This window comes from Myotis myotis, unplaced genomic scaffold (genome assembly GCF_014108235.1).
Source record: "Myotis myotis isolate mMyoMyo1 unplaced genomic scaffold, mMyoMyo1.p scaffold_m19_p_6, whole genome shotgun sequence".
Taxonomy (NCBI): domain Eukaryota; kingdom Metazoa; phylum Chordata; class Mammalia; order Chiroptera; family Vespertilionidae; genus Myotis; species Myotis myotis.
The window spans coordinates 88,076,318-88,082,458 of record NW_023416368.1 but is presented as its reverse complement, the minus strand read 5'-3'; positions in this window follow the sequence as shown (position 1 = coordinate 88,082,458).

Sequence of the window (6,141 nt, the reverse complement as noted above, 5' to 3'; positions counted from 1 at the left end):
ATCCTGGAATTTAGAAATTACATGGTCTCCCTCTTTTCCCACCCACCTGGGACCCTGAAATAAAGAAACCTATCTTTGCAAAATATGGCTCAGGATTTCCAAAACAAACACAAATGGCTAAAGGGTTAGAAATGTGGATACATTTTAATGCATTAAGTGAGCAAGGCCTTTCCCCCTCTGGTATTATCCGGGGGGGGGGGGGGGGGGTGGCGCGTGGGAGCAGTTGGTCCCTGGAAGAGGGTGTGCTGGTAACTTCTGAGGGGCTGAAGATGTTCTAATGAGTTGGGTCTGGTCCCACAGGCGTGTTCACTTTATGAAAATCCATCAAGCTAAGCATGAATGACTTGTGCAATTTTCTATATGTTACTATAATAGAAAGGTTTTCTTGAAATTAAGGTTTTGTTTTTATTTATTTATTTATTTTAACAAGAAAGAACACCCAGTGCTAATGAGGACACAGTGAAATGAACACTCGTACACTGATGGTGGGGCCATAAGTGTCATGAGTATTTTTTAAAAGCAGTTTGCCATGTGGCTTAGTGGCTGAACATTGACCTATGAACCAGGAGGTCATGGTTCAACTCCTGGTCAGGGCACTGCCCGGGTTGAGGCTCACTTCTGCAGAAAGCAGCCAATCAGTGATTCTCTCTCATCACTGATGTTTCTCTCTCTCTCCCTTCCTCTCTGAAATCAACAAAAACATATTTTAAACAATAAATAAAAGCAGCTTGCCAATATAAGTCAAGATTGTTGGGAGTGAGTGTTCATGTTCTCCGTCTATACTTTTGGGAATCTCTTAAGTATCTCAAAATACAGAAAAATATATGTCAACAATACATATCTTCACAGCAGAAGTGAAAAGTTGAACATACCCTAAATGTTAAACAATAGAGGAAATATGGTATATTTATAAAGTACTGTAGAGTCACTAAGTTTTTTGAATGCTTAAGTGCAGCTTCCCATTCAATTAAGTAAAAAGGCAGGGTGCAAAATTTATGTATCTTTAGTTTCAACTGTATCAAAGCACTTAGTCTCATAATAAATAAATGTCTAGTGTTTTTTAAAAAAAGGCATTAAGTACTAGTATACCTTTAAAAGCACAGCTAATACGAGTTCTATAAGTCAGTCATTGCTCAAGCAAACCAAATTCTTTGGCATTAAGAAACCTACCCTCACACACCGCTGGTGGGAATGAAAAAGGATGCAGCTGCTTTGGTAGCTTGGTGGTTCCTCAAAAGGCTAACCATAGAGTTACCATATGTCCCAGCAATTCCACTACTAGGTCTATACTCAGGAGAAGTGCAGGCTGCGCTGAGGGACATCTCACCCCCCCCCCCCCACCAGTGCATGAATTTTGTGCACTGGGCCTCTAGTATCTCAATAAAGCTGCTAGTGAGAACAAAACCCATACGGTAGTAGCCATGTTCCTGCATGATTTGCACTGGCCCAGGGCACCTCGGGGCTTCAGGTCATGACCTGTCAAAGCAGACTTTCCTGTAAACTGTGGCATGCAGCCTGAGCCTGCGATGCAATTTCTTCAGGCCAGCCTTTGTTGGCTTAAAACATCTTTCACACTCATGACTTCGTAGCTTTCAGAATCCTTGGCAAACACACAAGTAACTGCCTGGTATTTTCACAAGTTGTCAAAGCATTAGGGCTCTACTTCCTGAGCTGGCCCAGAAATAAGCACACGTGTTCCAGCCTTTACCGGCCCCTCCCTTCCAGTGAGGGCGAGGGGAGGCCTCTAGCTTGGCTCACACATCAGCCTGGTCTCCTCCTCACACTTCCTCAGGGCTCAGCCTCCCCACTCCAGTCCTGAGGTCTCATGATGGGAAGGGGAGGAAGAGCAGAAAAAAGCATGATGGAAAATGGGATTCCTCCACCCTCGCGAAGGCTTTGAGCCAAGCAGCTGAGATGAGAGTAGTGGACTGATGAGATAGGTTCTTTAAAGTTCTTCCAGGGGACCATGGTGCCCTTCATTGCAGTTTAAGAAATCCAAACAAAAGAACTTTATTTGGAAATTACTTTTATTACATGAGCTGTGTTAACTCTGACACCACTCAGACTGAACCACATAGTTCAGTTTTCTAGTGTATGCACTAAGAGTTTATAGCTTACACATCTCTCTTCTTGACATGACTCCCATTAACGTCTATACATGGTCTATGGGGGAAAGAAGCCATAATTGCTTTGGGATTTGGCTTAATAAGATAGGTGGGCAAAGCCATGACTGTTAAGGGATTCTCTACAACAAAAATGTTGTTTCCTCTGAGTGGTAGGGTTATGGAATCCTTATTTTTTGTGTGCTTATCTGTACTTTCTGAGTCTTATCAGAACAATGAGTATCTACTAAGTAAACCATTAGTGAAACTTCCCTGGTGCTAGGTTACACATGAGCGCTACTGAACAGTAGGTCCCGGGGAAAGTACAACAGAACCAGAGAACAGGATGCCTCAGCGCAGAGCAGACTGAGGTTCCCGGTACCCAAGCTGGACTCAGAGGCCTGGCCTCCATGAAAGTCGGTCCTGAAGACCATGTTCAAGGTTTTCATGACCTCAGTTCCAGAGAACTTGATTCTAAGAACAAAAATATAAAGATGCCTGTTGTACAAGGATGAATCTGGGTCCTAATCCTATTCACTTATTGAAGGTGTGAATCATTTCATCAATGAGGGATGGTTGAGGGAACTAGAAATAATTAGACTGAAGTCTTAGAAAAGTTGGCAACTATCATCAATGCAGTGGAGGGTTATTGCATGGAAGAGCCTGGGAAACAGGCCAAGGACAGCAATGTGTGGCGTCACAGAGGCAAGATTTACCTCTGGTGAACATTCCGAGCACCAGAGGCCCATCCCTGGAGTGGACGTCTCCTGAAGCAGCTCCACATGCACTGGAAGCTGGGTATCACCGTTTCAAATCTTAAAAGGGCTTTTAGTTATCAGGAGTTTGACCAAAAGATCTGCTTGATCCTTCTATCCCAGATCTCCTGATTCCACGGGGCTCTTCGCACCAGTTTTTGCTTGCTTTGGTGTATTTTTATTAGAGCATGTTCCCTTATAGATCCCAAGCTAATGTAGCTCAAAAAGACAGAACAACAAAACCCCGCCACTGTTTGATTCCGTGAACTGTTGACCTCCCTGCTGCTGCCGCCAGTGAAAATTGCCTATCACCATTACTGCGCTGTGTACAGCCTATGCAAGGCTGCCCAGGAGCTGCTGCCCCCTCGTGGAAATGAAGAATACAACTGCTTAGAAAGCAATCAAGATGCATTCTGAGGCTATTGTCTACATGCAACCCTATCTTTCCTTCCCCCCACATCTTCACTTTTTGGTGGGATCCCTGCAATTCTTGACCCTAGCCCACCAGGGTCTTTTGTTTACATTCACAACATCATTATGTCCCATAAAAGACTGGACTTTTACCCACAACATCAAAGTCTGGTTTCCATAGTGGTTGGAATTTGCGCCTGCCTGTTTCAAGTTACGGAATGAACTTGGATATTAACACAATGTTATAGAAAGAGCACTAGACCAGGCTTAAAGGTTCCAGCTCATGTTCTGCCATTCCTTATGTCACTTTGAACAAGTCACAAATTTCTTACATTTATGCAAAGCTCTGGAGTTTGGAGAGGTCCTTCAGGAAAAGTGGTCCGTCCTATGTGTAGTACTTGCAGCGGCCATTCTCAGCCAAAGCCTGTGTTCTAGCCTCGCCTAGGGACCCTCACTCACCCACAGAGGAGACTGGCCAGGCCCAATCTTACTTATCTGTGCCTTCCACCCTCAGGGACTGCCACAGGCAGAGGTTTTTCTTTTCTCTTAAAAAGGAACTGTGCAGGGCTGATCAGGGAGGGAACAACAATTCCTAGGTTGCTCAGGTGCCTGAAAACATTTACCAAGTTTTCCAGACAGGCCTTGCCATTCCTGCTGACAATATAAAGCCCTGTGACTTACATGAGTCACTAGCAGAGGTGTCTCATTGTTTCTTAACATCGGTCACTGGCTCACTGTGGCCACAGCAGGGTTTCATGAGGAGGGGGCAGCTGAGGACACCACATGGTTTGAGTGCTGGGCAGGTAGGTGTGCATCACCAAACTGGAAAATGGTTTGGAATAAAGTCACGGTAGCTGAGTGAGGTACATGACTTCCATTTTCTGTGTTATGAATTTTCAAGACACTTTAATGAAGAGTCAATTAACTTCTTTCTCAAGGTTGCTCTCTCTCTTCAGAATCATTTATGGTTCCCAAATATTACAGGATTATTTGTTCTAGTTCTGTGAAAAATGCCATTGGTATTTTGATAGGGACTGCATTGAACTTACACGTTACTTTGGCTAGTACAGACATTTTAACGTTAATTCTTCCTATCCATGAGCACGGTAATATGCTTCCATTTACTTTTATCTTCAATTTCTCCCTTGAATGTCTTATAATTTTCTGAGTACAGGTCTTTTACCTCCTTGGTTAAATGTATTCCTAGGTATTTTATTGTTTTTGATGCAGTTATAAGTGGGATTTCTGATAGATCGTTAGTGGCATATAAAAATGCAACTGACTTCTGAATATTTATTTTGTATTCTGCTACTTTACTGAATTCATCTATCAGTTCTAGTTTTTTTGTGTGGAATCTTTAGAGTTCTCTCTATATAGCATAACTTTCATATTTAAAACCCATTTCTTTGTACTTAGGTTTCCCACAAAAGATAATTTTCCTTCAGGAACTGGCTTGCTAAGTTTCTGTTGTCTCTAAATGGTATTTTTAGTTTAGTGTGGGGAACTATTCTCTGCTGGCCCCTAACACTGGATTAAGCTCACTTTCCTTTATCAGTATAATGGAAAATTCCAAAAGCAGACAGTGTTTTGTTGACCTCAGACACCTTGTACTATCCACACTTGCTAAAAATGAAACATCCTAGTGAGGCATTTACTACATTAGTCTTGAAACATTTTTTTATTTACAGGGAATCTCACAAACTGAAGTGACAGTCAACTGCCAACAATACATGGTTCATGAGTCATGCTGTTAGCCAGAACTTTGAAGATACTTTTTCTCCTCCCAAATACTTTAAGCCAACTGAAATGAATTTTTTTAAATATCTGATTACAGTAAGGATTCTTATCTATTCTACATACATATAAAAGCCTAAGCGACCAAACGACCAGTCCACCGGTTGCTATGACACGCACTGACCACCGGGGGCAGATGCTCAACACAGGAGCTGCCCCGTGGTGGTCAGTGTGTTCCCACAGCAGGCCAACCTCCTGCGGTCCCTCCCCCAGGCCAGCTGCCCCCCCTCCCCCGCCCCAACTGGTCCCAATCACTGGCCAGGCCGAGGGACTCCACCGGGCCTCTAGTTAAAGCATAATTTAATGGGTCCTTTAATTAGCTTTAATCACTGGTTATAAAAAGGTACACTAAGAAAATGTTTTCACTAAAACGTAACAAATTATTTAGTACACTACTTAACCAACTAATCCTAAATACTATGTAAGAGTAATAAGTCAATCTGCCTAATAAAGGTTTGTTAATAGTAGCAGCCTATTCTGAGCACCTACCATGGACCAGATGCTGTTCTGGTGTTGCACAGACAAAAGCTCTAGTCCTTGGAAAAACCCTATAAGGAACATAAGCAGACAGACTCAAACTTGTCAAATTACTAAGCAAGGCCATACAGTTAGTGGCAGCTCCAGGATTAGAACATGGCCTGGCCAATTTTTGCCATGACTGAGCCCTTTCCTCTCCATCTCCTACAACTGCCTTGCTGAAGATGAGAAACAGGATGCCCCCAGGATGCCACACCCTGGTGCTTCAACCAGCGTGTTTTCTTGATATACTGAACATCTACTTAAAATTTTATTTGAAGCAAGCTTTGACTTGTTTCAATATGTATTTCATTTTCTATTTATCACCCACTTTCATTTATGGCAGATGGGTTCTAGAGGTCCTGAAAATGTCTGAAACAACTCCAAGGAACACCTGTAGCGACTCTCAGCATTGGATGAAACTACAGATGTTGGAAGAGATATTACTGAAAAGAGCTTGAACAGGGCAGCCTGAGAAACAGAGAGTACAAAACCTGGGCCATGCTCCTTATAACTCAAAGGGTTGGGGATGATGTTCTAAACTGTGAATCAAAGAGGTGTAT